A 14,897-nucleotide genomic window follows, 5' to 3' on the forward strand; every position below is an offset into this window, starting at 1 on the left:
TCCCCACAGATGCGAACATTCCTTGGTTCCCCAGGCGTGCTGCTCAACGACTTTTTCATCACAGGGACGAAGGTTGTATCCCACTCGCTCCAGTCTACCTTGGACAGTACACCTGAATGTTCCAGACTCTCCAGCTCTGCTTCGATGGCTGGGCGGATCGCATAAGGTACCGGTCTGGCTTTAAAAAATGTTGGGCTTGCGTTTTCTTCAATTTTAATCATCACTGTCATGCCTTTTAGTGTTCCGAGTCCTTGCTGGAACTCTTTTTTCGCGTCAGTTAGGATCTTTGACAGTCGCCCAGGTGTGACGTCGTCATCTTTTTTGTCAGCAACAGTCAGTGCCTGTATGGATTGCCAATCCAGCTGTATTTTCTGGATCCATTCACGTCCCAGTAATGGTGGTCCTCCATCTTGCAATACATACAGGTCTAGCTTTGGTGTTTCCTTACCGTTATATATAACGGTCACCCTTATTTTTCCTTTGGGGTAGACTTTCTGCCCCGTGTACATCTTCAAAATAATTTTTGTGTCTCTCAAGGGTATGTGTGAGAATAGCCGCTCATAGTCCCATCGGTTTATGACTGTTAGGGCTGATCCTGTGTTCAATTCCATTTTTACCTGGACTCCTGCTATCTTGAGAGTGACCCAAGTGGTTCGGTGATCCTCCGTTGTGATCACATTATGTAGTTTCAGACAACTCAGTTCCCTGCTTTCGGAGTCATTATCACTCTTTTGTTCATCTGAACTATTCTCCGTCATCTTATGTACTTTCTTGTACTTTTCTTTGGTAGGTTTCTTATTGCTGGTTTTCTTTCCCGACCTGCAGACTCGTGCTGTGTGTCCTACTTTTCCACACTGTCTGCACACTTTGTCTTTGAACCAGCAATCATTCTGGTCATGTGTTGTTCTGCCGCAGCGATAGCACTTCTCTGTTCCATATGACATTTCGTTTGTGCCATATTCTTGCGGTCTCTGTTGTATCTCTGCAGCGCCCTGTGCTGCTGCTTCATATGATACCGCAATGCTGAAAGCCTTTTCCAGCATAAGGTCCTTTTCAGATAAAAGCCGTTTGTGGGTTCCTTCACTTTGAAGCCCACACACAAACGTGTCCCTTAAGGTATCTGCCAGGCCCAATCCAAACTGGCAGTGTTTTGATAGTTTGCGCAGTTCTGTTAAATAATCAGCATTGCTTTCATCCTTATGCTGGTTCCGTTTATAAAACTTGAACCTTTCTGCTATCAGCAGCGGTGTGGGGTTTAAATGTTCCTGTAGTATCGTTACTATGTCTTCAAAACTCTTTTCCATTGGCTTCATTGGGGTTACTAGATTTCGTAATAAACCATACGTCTTTGCACCCATTAAATTTAACAATACCGACGCTTTCTTGTCATCTGACACCTCATTTGCCTTGCAGCACACCTCTATTCGTTCGACATATGTAGTCCAATCTTCGACTTCATTGTCAAATGTGGTGATACTGCCACTCTTCGGCATTTTGGGTGTGGTTTAAAATGGCGTCTCCCAATGGCTTAAAATGGCATCTCCCGTGCTTTCCTTCCTCCCCTGCTGCTGCCAACGCTGCTCCCGGTGGTTCTCATGGCAATGGCGGCACCCTGTAGGTTTCGCGTGCTTCTCCTGCGCTGCTGCCAATGGCACTCTCGGCGGTCCTCGTGGCAATGGCGGCGCCTCGCGGGTTTCGGCGCGTCTCTCTCTCCCTCTCTTCGATGCTGCTCAGCCCCTGAACAGCGGCTGCGCCCTGTGCGCTCTGCCCTCTCTCTCTCTCTCCCGTCGACGCTGCTCGGCCCTTTGCTGTGCTGCTCGGTCGGGCTCTAGCCCACCGCTGTCCGGGAAGGGTCTGCGCACTACCTGTTGCCAGCCCGTTTCGCTGGACCACCTCGACTGGAAAGCCAAGCCTGGCTCTCGATAGCCTCCCCTGCAATTCTCGAGTCTCTGCTGGATGACTGGGCGGTTGCCCGTGGTCAACGCCCGAGTCTCCAATCCACTGATCTCCAGGAACGAATCCCCGGGAGGTGATGCAGAGTTGCAGGTAGGTTCGAACTTGCCTTGTCGCCAATGTTGTGTCTGTGTATAATAAGACACAGACTGCAGGAGAACGGTACAACAGATGTTTGCTCAACGTGGCTCACACGGGAACTGATCTGTACAGATTACTACTCAGTGCTATATACAGGTGTGGTCACTGCCGGTACTGCAGTATACATGAGCTGTAAAAGATAGTTCCCCCCTTAAAGGTATATACATTACACTCTCTACCACCTTTTTTAAATAGTGCGGTTACATTAGCTACCCTCTAATCCATGGGAACTGTGCCAGAGTCTATAGAATTGTGGAAGATGACCAGCAATGCATCTACTATTTCTAGGGCCACTTCATTAAGTAACCTTGGATGTAGATTATCAGGCCCTGGGGATTTATCGGCATTCAATGCCATCAATTTCTCTAACACCATTTCCCTACAAATACTGATTTCATTCAGTTCCTCTCTCTCATTCGACCCTATGTTCCCCGACATCTCTGGGAGTTTATTTGTGTCCTCCTTTGTGAAGACAGAACCAAAGTATGTATTTAATTGGTCCGCCATTTCTTTGTTCCCCATTATAAATTCCCCTGATTCTGACTGCAAGGGACCTACGCTTGCCTTCACCAATCTTTTTCTCTTCACATATTTATAGAAGCTTTTACAGTCAGTTTTTATGTTCCCTGCAAGCTTACTGTAATATATGCCGATCGGAGCTGTATGCAGTACTCCAATGCAGTCTAGCCAAGGTTCGATACAAGTTTATCATAACTTCCCTACTTTTCAATTCTATAACTCCAGAAATAAGCCCGAGTGCTTGGTTTGCTTTTTTTATGGCCTTGCTAACCTGTGTCGCTACTTTTAGTGATTTGTGTATTTGTACTCCCAGATTCCTTGGCTCCTCTACACCATGTAGGTTCTTTTTTTCCAAGTAATATGTGACCTCCTTATTTTTCTTACCAAAAGGTAATACCTCTCATTTATCTGTGTTGAAATTAACTTGCAAATTATATGCCCATGTTTCAAGTTTATGTCTTCTTGTAATTTAATGCAGTCCTCCTCAGTACTGACTGTCACACCCAATTTGGTCTCATCTGCAAATTTAGAAATTGTGTTTTTGTTTCCAAAGTCTAACTCATTGATATAAATTGTGAACAGCAGTGGTCCCAGTGCTGATCCTTGTGGAACTCCACTACCCACCTTCTGCTACTCTGAATAGCTACCCTTTACCCCTACTCTCTGCTTTCTATCTTGCAGCCAGCTAGCTATCCATTCTGCTACTTGTCCCCTGACTCCGCATTCTCTAGCCTTATTCACTAGTCTATTATGTGGCACCTTATCGAAGACTTTTTGAAAATCTGGATAGATTACATCTGCTGCATTACCCTTGTCTACTTTCTCTGTTACCTCTTCAAAGAATTCAATGAGGTTGGTCAAGCAAGACCTTCCCTTTTGAATTCCATGCTGACTATTCATTATAATATTTTTGGTTTCTCGATGTTTTATTTTCTCCTTTAGTAGGGATTCCATTATTTTTCCTGCCACCGATGTTAAGCTGACTGGTTTATAGCTCCCTGGACATGTTCTATCTCCATTCTTAAATATAGGTATTACGTTCGCTATCCATCAGTCCTCTGGCACTACACCTTGTCCCTAATGTCTTTTTCTGTGGGAAATGTCGAGATGTGAAAGAAGGGAGGAAATCAGACTCAGTCAGAAGGGTTCCTTGAATGAACAATTCATGAGACTGTTTTGTGAATCGTCTGCGTGAGGTTTTAAAAAACATGAAAGCAAAAAGGATGTGTCTAGTGACACTGGCATTGTCAATAGTGGTTTCTATCCCTAACCCCTAATCCTGACCCCAAACCAGTAACCCCTAATCCTAACCCGTAAGCATAACCACTAACCTCTAATCCTAACTACTAACCCCTATTCCTGACCCTAATCACTAACCCATAACCACAACAAGTAACCCCAAAGTGTAACACCAGCCCCGAACCCCAAGACCCCAAACACGAACCCTAAACCATTCAGTGTCAATGGTCATTGTGATGTCACCAATGATGCAGGTCGGCCGTGTTGTCAATATTCCGAACTGCGGGAAAAGGTCACCAAAGAAACCTTGAAACGAGCCGCAGGGAGTGACTTTATTTGAAGAGTAAAGGTTACAGAGTAAAGCACGCAGATTGTCGTGGGAAGGAAGGGCTCCTCTTTTCCCCTCTTCTTGCAGTTTACCTCCTCACTGTGGAGGCCCAGAGATAATGTTTACAAGGTGTGTGCAGCAGAGAGTGTTGTGTGCTTGTGGTTTATCTGATAATCACTGAGGCAGCCAGTTGTGGTTGTAAACAGATCAGGACTACAGGAGGTCCAACAAGACAGGTGCGTTCCTGACCAGAATGGCTGGTGGATCAGTCTCTGGCCCAGTCTGACTTTGTGTCCTTTCTGTTCGGACTCGTCCTTCTCATATTCAACACATATTCCAGGGCGATATGATAGAAATGTTTAAAATGATGAAAGGTGGGATGGGGTTGACAGAACCATTGGCTGTTTCCAGTGATTGAGAGATCAAGACAAGGAGCCAGAGATACAAGATTAAATGTAGGAGATTTGGAACAATGATCGAGAGAACCTTCTTCACACAGAGAGTTGTGAGGCTGTGGAATTCACTTCCAGGGTCAGTGGTTGGGTAACAAGGTTCTGTGGTGACAAGTGATCCTCGTGTTTATATCCAGGACAGGCCTCAGCCCAGTCACTTGCTCCAAATGTTGATGCAATGGTTCAAGCTGAGAGGTGCCAGGGATCGGGAGCAGCAGCAGCTGTAAATAAAATCTAACTGTAAATAATCACCGATATAGTTTATCTTCATTTATTCCTATTTTAATAACTTTTGCTGAATGTGGCCCACAACAAGTGCCAGGATATCGGATCAGACCCACCATAGAAAATGAGTTTGACACCCGAGGTCGACAATGTCAACCGGATTCCCCTCATCCACCAACCTCGCAACTTCTTCACAAAACTCCAGCTAGTTTGTAGACGTGACCTTGTTTTCCGGAAGCCGTGTTGAGTCTCTCTAACGGCCCCTTCCCTTTCCCCAGTGATCATAAACATCTCTCAGGATCCCTTCAAGCATCTTCCCTGTGATCGAGGTCACACTGATGGGCCTGTAGTTCCCCGGCTCTGATCTCTCCCCGATTTGGAAAATGGGAGGAAGGTGAGCTACCTTCCAATCTCAGGGAGCAATCCCTGACTCTATGGAACTGTTGATACGGGCAACGGGCTCACAGAGCACCGTCCCATCTCTTTAAACACCCGTGAGTGGATATCATCTGGATCTGGAGCGCCATCTAATTTCAGATCTCAGATTTTACCCAAGATGACAATCCCTTTCTATTTTAATATTGATGATGTTATTGTCGACAGTACATCCCACAGCTGGAATCTGAGCATCATCCACAAGAGCATAGACAGATGTGAAATAGTCATTTAACAGCTCTGTCACAGCCTGGGAATCTGTTTCAATCTGTCCTGGACTGTCTTTCAGTAACCTTAAACCATCTTTAATGGTCTTCTGACTCCTGACATAGCTGGAAAAGCTTTTGCAATTATTACCACAATTGTGCACCATCTTCCAAAAGATCTCTGAGCTTCTCTAATGGCTGCTTTTGCCTTCCTCAATTGTGGGTGATATTTGTCCCTATTCTTCTGTAAACTGAACTCACCTTGATCTGAATTGGGTTCAATGTAAGACAGTTCAGGGAGTCAGGAATCATTCACCCCTAGACCTACGCTGCCGGTGAAACCCCAGATGGTTCCTCAGTAAGAACATAAGAACATAAGAAATAGGAGCAGGAGTAGGCCAATTGGCCCCTCGAGCCCTGCTCCGCCATTCAATAAGATCATGGCTGATCTGATCCTAACCGCCAATCCACTATGACAGGACTATCTCCTGAATCTAACAGAATTAGACACACGAAACAGGAGCAGGATCAGGCTACACGGCCCCTGGGCCCGCTCCGCTACCCATAGGGCCATGACCGATCCGCACCTAAACTCATGTCCAAATTCCTGCCTGCTCCCCGTAACCCTTAATTCCCTTTTCTTCTAGGAAACTGTCTATTTCTGTTTTAAATTTATGTAATGATGTAGCTTCGACAGCTTTTTGGGGCAGCATATTCCATGGACCTACCACCCTCTGAGTGAAGTAGTTCCTCCTCATCTCAGTTTTGAAAGAGCAGCCCCTTATTCTAAGACTATGCCCCCTAGTTCTAGTTTCACCCATCATCGGGAACATCTTCCCCGCATCCACCCGATCCAACCCCTTCACAATCATACATGTTTCAATAAGATCGCCTCTCATTCTTCTGAACTCCAATGAGTAGAGTCCCAATCTACTCAACCTCTCCTCATATGTCCATCCCCTCATCCCCGGGATTAACCGAGTGAACCTTCTTTGTACTGACTCGAGAGCAAGTATGTCTTTACTTAAGTATGGACACCAAAACTGTATGCAGTATTCCAGGTGCGGTCTCACCAATACCTTGTACAACTGAAGCAATACCTCCCTATTTTTATATTCTATCCCCCTAGCAATGAAAGCCAACATTCCATTGGCCTTCTTAATCACTTGCTGCACCTGCATACTAACCTTTTGAGTTTCGTGCACCAGGACCCCCAGATCCCTTTGTACTTCAGTACTTTCCAGTTTCTTGCCATTAAGATAATAACTTGCTCTACGATTTTTCCTGCCAAAGTGCATAACCTCACACTTTCCAGTATTGTATTCCATCTGCCAAGTCTCTGCCCACTTACTTAGCCTGTCTATGTCCCCTTGCAGGTTTTTTATGTCCTCCTCTCTCACTACTTTCCCTCCCATCTTAGTATCATCTGCAAACTTTGATATGTTACACTCGGTCCCCTCCTCCAAATCGTTAATATAGATTGTAAAGAGTTGGGGAATCAGCACTGACCCCTGCGGAACACCACTAGTTACTGATTCCTCTGGTTCCTCGCCATATATTGTCAGGATACTGATGCCCAGCTTTCTTACCGTCCACTCCTGGAGGCCCCACTTCCTGAGCCTACAACCTTCAGCAGGGTCAGTGGTGGAGTTCCACAGCGGGAGTGATCCCAGAGTAACTGTCGGGATCGCACCCCCGTGGATATTCCGGGTCGTGTAGTTATAGTTATCCTGGTGTCTAACACACACATCAATAAAACAGGGAATTCCTGGAAACACGCTGCAGGTCCTTCTTTATCTGCAGATCAAATGTCTGTTGTATAATTGTACCAGCAGTTAACAGGCTCCTGTGAACTCCTCCCTCTGCTATTTTAATGCAGACTTTAACCAATTTATTTCAAACAGGTTTATTTTAAATGGGTTAATGCCTGCCTTAAAATGGTAAACTCAGGACTGTCACACAAACATGTTAAATCTACATAGAATAATTACCACAGTCATTCTTAGATTGGAAACTTAAACCTGCCGTTTCACTTTCAGTCAGGAACAGATCGCAGTTTGACACCAATCTCTGATTTAACAGCACGTTTCCAGCATTCACCGTTGTTCTTCCTGACTCTAAACACAGTTGTAAAGGAGCCTTCTGTTCCGTGTCTAGGAGCTCTGAACCATGGAAGAGAGTGGCTGGGACACATTTCTTACATGCCTCGAGATTAACCCACACGGGGACTTTGCTGTCAGTGAACAGAGATGAGAAATTCACAACAAGGTATTTAAAACAAAGCTGATTATTTGAGAAATATCCAGAATATTAAATTCCAGCCCAGTTACAGCAGTTATTAACCCCAACTGTCAGAATGAACATGGTTCAGTCCTGGATGTGATTAACAGCAGCAATAACAGCAGAATCCAACCCCTGCAGTCACTTGTGAACTCGCTGGTGCCTCAGCAGATCATTTCTGCTTTTAAAGCTCTTCTCACAGTCAGAACATTGAAAAGGTCTCTTACTGGTGTGAACAAATTGGTGTGAAGTGAGGTGGGATGAATTAGTGAATCACTTCCCACACACGGATCAGGTGAACGGCCTCTCTCCAGTGTGAGTGCGCTGGTGTACAGTGAGTTCTGATGATTGCTTGAACCCAGTCCCGCAGTGACAGCACCTGAACGGCCTCTCCCCAGTGTGAACACGTTGATGACATGTCAGTTCCCCGGAACTTTTATAGCACTTCCTACAGTCCGGGCATTTAAAAGGTCTCTCAGCAAAGTGAACTCACTGGTGTATCAGAAGGTTGGATGAATTAGTGAATCCCTCCCCACACTCGGAGCAGGTGAATTGCCTCTCCCCAGTGTGACTGCGTTGATGAGTTTCCAGGTGGGATGGGTAATTGAATCCCTTCCCACAGTCCTCACATTCCCACTGCTTCTCCGTGGTGCGGGTGTCCTTGTGTCTCTCTAGATTGGACGATCAGTTGAAGCCTCGCCCACACACAGAACACGTGTATGATTTCTCCCCACTGTGAATGGTGCGATGTTTTTTCAGGCTGTGTAACTGGTTAAAGCTCTTTCCACAGTCAGTGCACTGGAACACTCTCTCGGGTGTGTGTGTCTCGGTGCTTTTCACACTGATGTCTTAAATATTTTATGAAAATGGTGAGACACCCACTGTGTGCAGAGTGAGAATAAAATCAATGAGTCAATGATAGTTTCTCCTGGTCACTGGGACCCTGAAGCCCCGCCCACTCTTTGTTCCTTGCCAAGATGGCCGCGCATGCGCCGTGATCCCGCCCTGTCCAAGATGGCGGCCAGTGACCCTGCTGACCCGGGCAGCCGGGCCTGTCACCGCGGGGCAAACACGGGGCCTGTGGGCTCTTATTCAGGGCCTGAGGCCTACACCAGATGTTTATGAAGCTTCCCAGCCCACCCGCGGGTCCAATTCCTCTCTGAGCCCACAATCTCCTACCTGTTGTGTCCTTATATAATAAAACACAGACTGCGGAGAATGGTACAGTAGTGTATGTGCCTTTAAGTCAGAACTACTTTTACAGCTCCTGTATACTGTAGTACTGGCAGTGACCACACCTGTATATAAGCTTTGCGCATGCCTCTGTACCCCCAGTCTTGAGACTACCCTCCTCCAGTAAAGACCTGTTTATTGTTAATTTACAGCATCCGTGTGATTATTGAATAACAGCATATCCTCAGAATCACGGATCTAACAGTGGTGATGAGTGTCGATTCGAATCTACCTGCAACATAAAAAAAAACAAAGTCGAGGCCAGGAACACGGGTGTTGACCACAAGAAACCGCCCAGCCGTCAGGCAGAGAGTGAACATCGCAGGGGAGGCTGTGGAGAGCCGGGCTTGGTTCCTCAGCCACGACAATCAGCAAGAGACCGACAACAGGTCCAGCGCAGACCCTTCCCGAGCAGCGGTGGCTGGAGCCGACCGACGGCGGAGAGAAAGCCAAGCAGCGTCGATGGGGTAAGACAGAGGGTGAAGCGCGCAGGGCGCAGCCGGGGGTTGAACACCGAGCGGCGTCGAGAAAAAGAAAACAAACCGGAGAGAGAGAGGGTAAAGAAACAGTCGGGTTCAAGACTGAGCGGCTTCAAAAAAAAAAGAAGAACGCGCAGAGCACAGCCAGGGCTCACGGGCTGAACAGGGTCCATGGGGAGAAGAAGGGAGAGCGCAGGAGATGCCATTGAGCCGCGGAGAAGAAGGAAGAGCGCGGGAGGCGCCAGTTTTAGAAGCCGCAGCAGAGAAGAAAGGCAAGCGCGGGAAGGAAGGAAAGCACGGGAGACGCCATTTTGTGCCAGCGGATAAGAAGGGGAAGTGCGGGAGATGCCATTTTTGACAGTTAACTCACACCCAGGGATGCCAAAGAGTGGCAGTATCTCTACGTTCGACAATGAAGTCGAAGATTGGGCGACATATGTGGAACGTATTGAGGTGTACTGCAGGGCGAATGAAGTGCCAGATGCTAATAAAGCACTGGTTTTGTTAAATTCCATGGGTGCAAAAACTTATGGGTTACTGCGAAATCTAATAATCCCAGAGAAGCCGGTGAACAAGAATTTTGAAAGCATAGTAGAAATCCAACAGGACCACTTAAACCCCACACCGCTGCTGATAGCAGAACGATTTAAGTTCCATAAAAGGAACCAACACAAAGACGAAAGCAATGCTGAGTGCCTAACGGAACTGTGCAAGCTATCGAAACACTGCCAGTTTGGAGCGGGACTAGCAGATACGTTAAGGGACAAGTTTGTGTGTGGGCTACAAAGTGAAGAAACCCAGAAACGGCTTCTATCAGAAAAGGATCTTACGCTGGACAAAGCTTTCAGTATGGCAGTATCACACGAAGCAGCCGCAAGGGGCGCTGCAGAGATACAACGGAGACCGCAAGAATATGGCACCAATGAAATGTCCTATGGAACAGGGAAGTGCTATCGCTGTGGCAGAACAACACATGACCAGAAAGATTGTTGGTTCAGGGACCAAGTGTGCAGACAGTGTGGGAAAGCAGGACACATAGCAAGAGTCTGCAGGTCTGGGAAGAAAACCAACAGTAAGAAATCTCCACAGGAGAAGTACAAAAAGGTACACCAGGTGATGGACAGTGGTTCAGACGAACAGAAAAGTGACACAGACTCCGGAAGCAAGGAGCTGGGTTGTCTGAAACTACATAAGGTAACCGAAATGGAGGATCACCAGACTATCTGGGTTACACTCAAGATAGATGGAGTCCAAGTGAAAATTGAATTGGACACAGGATCAGCTCTAACAGTCATAAATCAAAGAGACTACAAGCGGCTATTTTCACACATACCCTTGAAAGCTACAGAGATTGTCTTGAAGACGTATACGGGGCAAAAAGTCTACCCCAAAGGAAAAATAAGGGTGAAAGTGATATAAAAAGGCCAGGAAATACCTAAAATGGATATATATGTATTGCCAGATGGAGGACCACCACTGCTAGGACGTGAATGGATCCAGAAGATACAATTAGATTGGCATTCCATACAGGCACTGAAGGTTGAGGCCAAAAAGGATGACGACGTCACACCTGGACGACTGTCAAAAATGCTAACTGATGCAAAAGAAGTGTTCCAGGAGGGACTAGGAACACTAAAAGGCATAACAGCAATGATTAAAATAGAGGAAAATGCAAGCCCAAAGTTTCTGAAGGCCAGACCAGTGCCTTATGAGATCAGACCAGCTGTTGAAGCAGAGCTGGAAGGGTTGGAACATTCAGGAATACTGTCCAAAGTGGACTGGAGCGAGTGGGCTACACCCATCATTCCTGTAATGAAGAGGTCGTTGAGTAATATGCCTGGGGAACCAAAGAAGGTCCGCATCTGTGGGGATTTTAAGGTGACAGTGAACCCAGTCCTTCACACGGTACAATATCCGCTTCCACGAATTGAGGATATTTTTGCCTCACTATCTGGAGGAAAACGCTTCACCAAAATTGATCTAGCCCAGGCGTACTTGCAAATGGAGGTAGAAGAAGCTTCGAAACAATACCTTACGATTAACACTCATAAAGGTCTCTATCAATACAACCAGCTGGTGTTTGAAGTAGCCTCGGCTCCGGCTATCTGACAAAAGGGCGATGGATCTGGTCCTGCAAGGGATTCCAGGGACCCAGTGTTATTTGGACGACACCTTGGTCACGGCGAAAATGACAGTGATCACCTCGCCAACTTGGAAAAGGTGCTCACCAGATTAAAGGTGTATGGGCTACGAGCTAATCGCCACAAGTGCGAGTTTTTCCAGAAACAGATCTCGTATTGTGGCCACGTCATCGATGAAGAGGGGTTACATAAGTCCCCTGACAAGATTGAGGCAGTAGTCAAGGCTCCAGCACCGGAAAATGTATCACAACTGAGGTCGTTCCTCAGGCTGGTAAACTACTACCTGTACCACAAGTTCTTACCAAATTTGTCCACGGTATTACACCCACTGAACACCCTACTGCAAACAGGGGTACCATGGAAGTGGGATGACAAACGTAGATGAGCTTTCCAGAAGTGTAAAGAATTGATCACATCAAAAGAGGTGTTGGCCTATTTCAAGCCAGCACTACCAATTCGTTTGGCATGTGATGCATCACCCTATGGTATTGGAGCGGTGCTGTCGCACAAATTCCCAGACGGGTTGGAGAGGCCAGTAGCCTTTGCGTCTCGGTCACTAACCTCAGCTGAGCGCAACTATGCCCAGATTGACAGGGAGGCCCTCAGCCTAGTATGGGGAGTAAAAAAATTCAACCACTATCTGCATGGGCAGAAGTTCACCTTGCTGACTGACCACCAACCACTTGTCTCCATCTTTAATCCTAAGAAGGGCATTCCAGTGATGACTGCACAGCGGTTACAAAGATGGTCCCTGTTTCTAGGGGCGAATCAATATGAAATAGAATATAAAGGCACGAAACAGCATGGGAACGCTGATGGGCTATCACGCCTGCCACTGCCTACTGTGGAGGAAGCACCAGCAGTGGACCCTATTGAGATATTTTATTCATCAATAATTGAACGATTGCCAGTAACGAACGCGGATATAGAGAAGGAGACCCGCAATGATCCGACGCTGTCTCGGGTATATGAACTGACGGTGAGGGGATGGCCAACACATGGCGACTCACTGTTGCCAGCATTCTCATCCAGAAGAGAACAGCTGTCAGTATGCCAGGGGACAGTGATGTGTGGATCCAGAGTGGTGATCCCACCCAAGTTAAGGGAGAGAGTGCTAAATGAGCTACATGAAGGTCATCTGGGGGGAGTGAAAATGAAAAGCCTTGCTAGGGCTTATGTGTGGTGGCCGGGAATCGATCAACAAATCAAAGATCTAACTAAGAGCTGCTTAGGATGCCAGAAGGTCCAAAATGCACCACCACATGCCCCTCTACACCCATGGGAGTGGCCCTCCTCTCCATGGCAATGGGTGCATATTGATTTCGCTAGTCCATTCATGGACTCAATGTTCTTAATAGCAGTGGATGCTCATTCAAAGTGGCCTGAGGTGATAAAAATGTCTTCAACCACTACAGAGCAAATGATTGCAGTCCTACGGACCATATTTGCCAGAAACGGTTTGACAGAGCAGATTTGCTCTGATAATGGACCACAGTTTGTGTCCGACGAGTTTCAAAAATTTATGTCACGGGCCAAGACTGGTTGCCCTATATTAAAGCTTCTTGTCAGCTTCTCATTGATGTGCTGGAATTGTTTGTCCTCAACATTTCTTCACACGGGGATGAGGGGATGGACATATGAGGAGAGGTTGAGTAGATTGGGACTCTCCTCTACTCTACTCATTGGAGTTCAGAAGAATGAGAGGCGATCTTATTGAAACATATAAGATTGTGAAGGGGTTGGATCGGGTGGATGCGGGGAAGATGTTCCCGATGATGGGTGAAACTAGAACTAGGGGGCATAGTCTTAGAATAAGGGGATGCTCTTTCAAAACTGAGATGAGGAGGAACTACTTCACTCAGAGGGTGGTAGGTCCATGGAATATGCTGCCCCAAAAAGCTGTAGAAGCTACATCATTACATAAATTTAAAACAGAAATAGACAGTTTCCTAGAAGTAAAGGGAATTAAGGGTTACAGGGAGCGGGCAGGAATTTGGACATGAGTCTAGGTTCGGATCAGTCATGGCCCTGTGGGTAGCGGAGCGGGCCCAGGGGCCGTGTAGCCTGATCCTGCTCCTATTTTGTGTGTCTAATTCTGTTAGATTCAGGAGATGGTTCTGTGATAGTGGATTGGCGGTTAGGATCAGATCAGCCATGATCTTATTGAATGGTGGAGCAGGCTCGAGGGGCCGATTGGCCTACTCCTGCTCCTATTTCTTATGTTCTTATGTTCTTATGAGAAGGAATGGGGTAAGGCATTACACATCCGCCCCGTATCATCCAGCCACAAATGGATTGGCTGAGAGGTTCGTACAAACCTTTAAGAAGGCGATAAAGGCCATGTGCGACGATGAAATTCCACTACAGCATAAGATGGACAATTTCTTATTAGCCTACCGAAACGCGACACATGCAGTAACCAACCAGACCCCGGCCATGATGTTCTTTAACCGAAGGTTGAGATCTCGTCTGGACTTGCTCAGACCAAATGTGCGAAGAAATGTTGAGGACAAACAATTCCAGCACATCAATGAGAAGCCGACAAGGAGCTTCAATGTAGGGCAACCAGTCTTGGCCCGTGACTATCGAACAGAGAAATGGCAACCTGGAACGATATGTACAAGGCAGGGGCCATTAATGTACACAGTGGATGTCGGGGAGAACATTGTGAGATGCCACGTCGGTCAGATCTTAGCGTCACAGGAACACGTCAACCTCATGTCTCGAGTACCTGGGGATGAACCCGACATACCGGTAGCATCTACCTCAGAGCCAGTAGCAGTGGAACCCGATGAACTACCCGATGAAAAGGGGTCAGAATCGCCTCTGCACCAAGAACCAGAACCTCCGGAAAGGCGCTATCCCGAAAGGGTCAGGAAGCCGCCCCAAAGACTGAATCTATAAATGGACTTTTGTTGTTTAATGTACATGTTAAAATGTTAATTGTTATTTGAATATTAGGGGTACTACTAATCTAAAAGGGGAGGAATTGTAGTGTATGTGCCTTTAAGTCAGAACTACTTTTACAGCTCCTGTATACTGTAGTACCAGCAGTGCCCACACCTGTATATAAGCTTTGCGCATGCCTCTGTACCCCCAGTCTTGAGACTACCCTCCTCCAGTAAAGACCTGTTTATTGTTAATTTACAGCACCCGTGTGATTATTGAATAACAGCATATCCTCAGAATCACGGATCTAACAGGTACAACAGGTGTTTACTCAACGTGGCTCACACTGCAACTGATCGGTACAGAATGCTACTCAG

At 46.6% G+C, this 14,897-nt stretch overlaps 1 pseudogene; it reads left to right on the forward strand.

Annotated features, from left to right (window-relative positions):
- The first annotated feature begins 8,792 nt into the window (after window positions 1–8,792).
- Window positions 8,793–14,897, forward strand: part of LOC147118642 (uncharacterized) — a 57,615-nt pseudogene continuing 51,510 nt past the window's right edge.

Source organism: Somniosus microcephalus, chromosome 4 (assembly GCF_052327205.1).
Source record: "Somniosus microcephalus isolate GS21.2 chromosome 4, FLI_Smic_1.0, whole genome shotgun sequence".
NCBI lineage: Eukaryota > Metazoa > Chordata > Chondrichthyes > Squaliformes > Somniosidae > Somniosus > Somniosus microcephalus.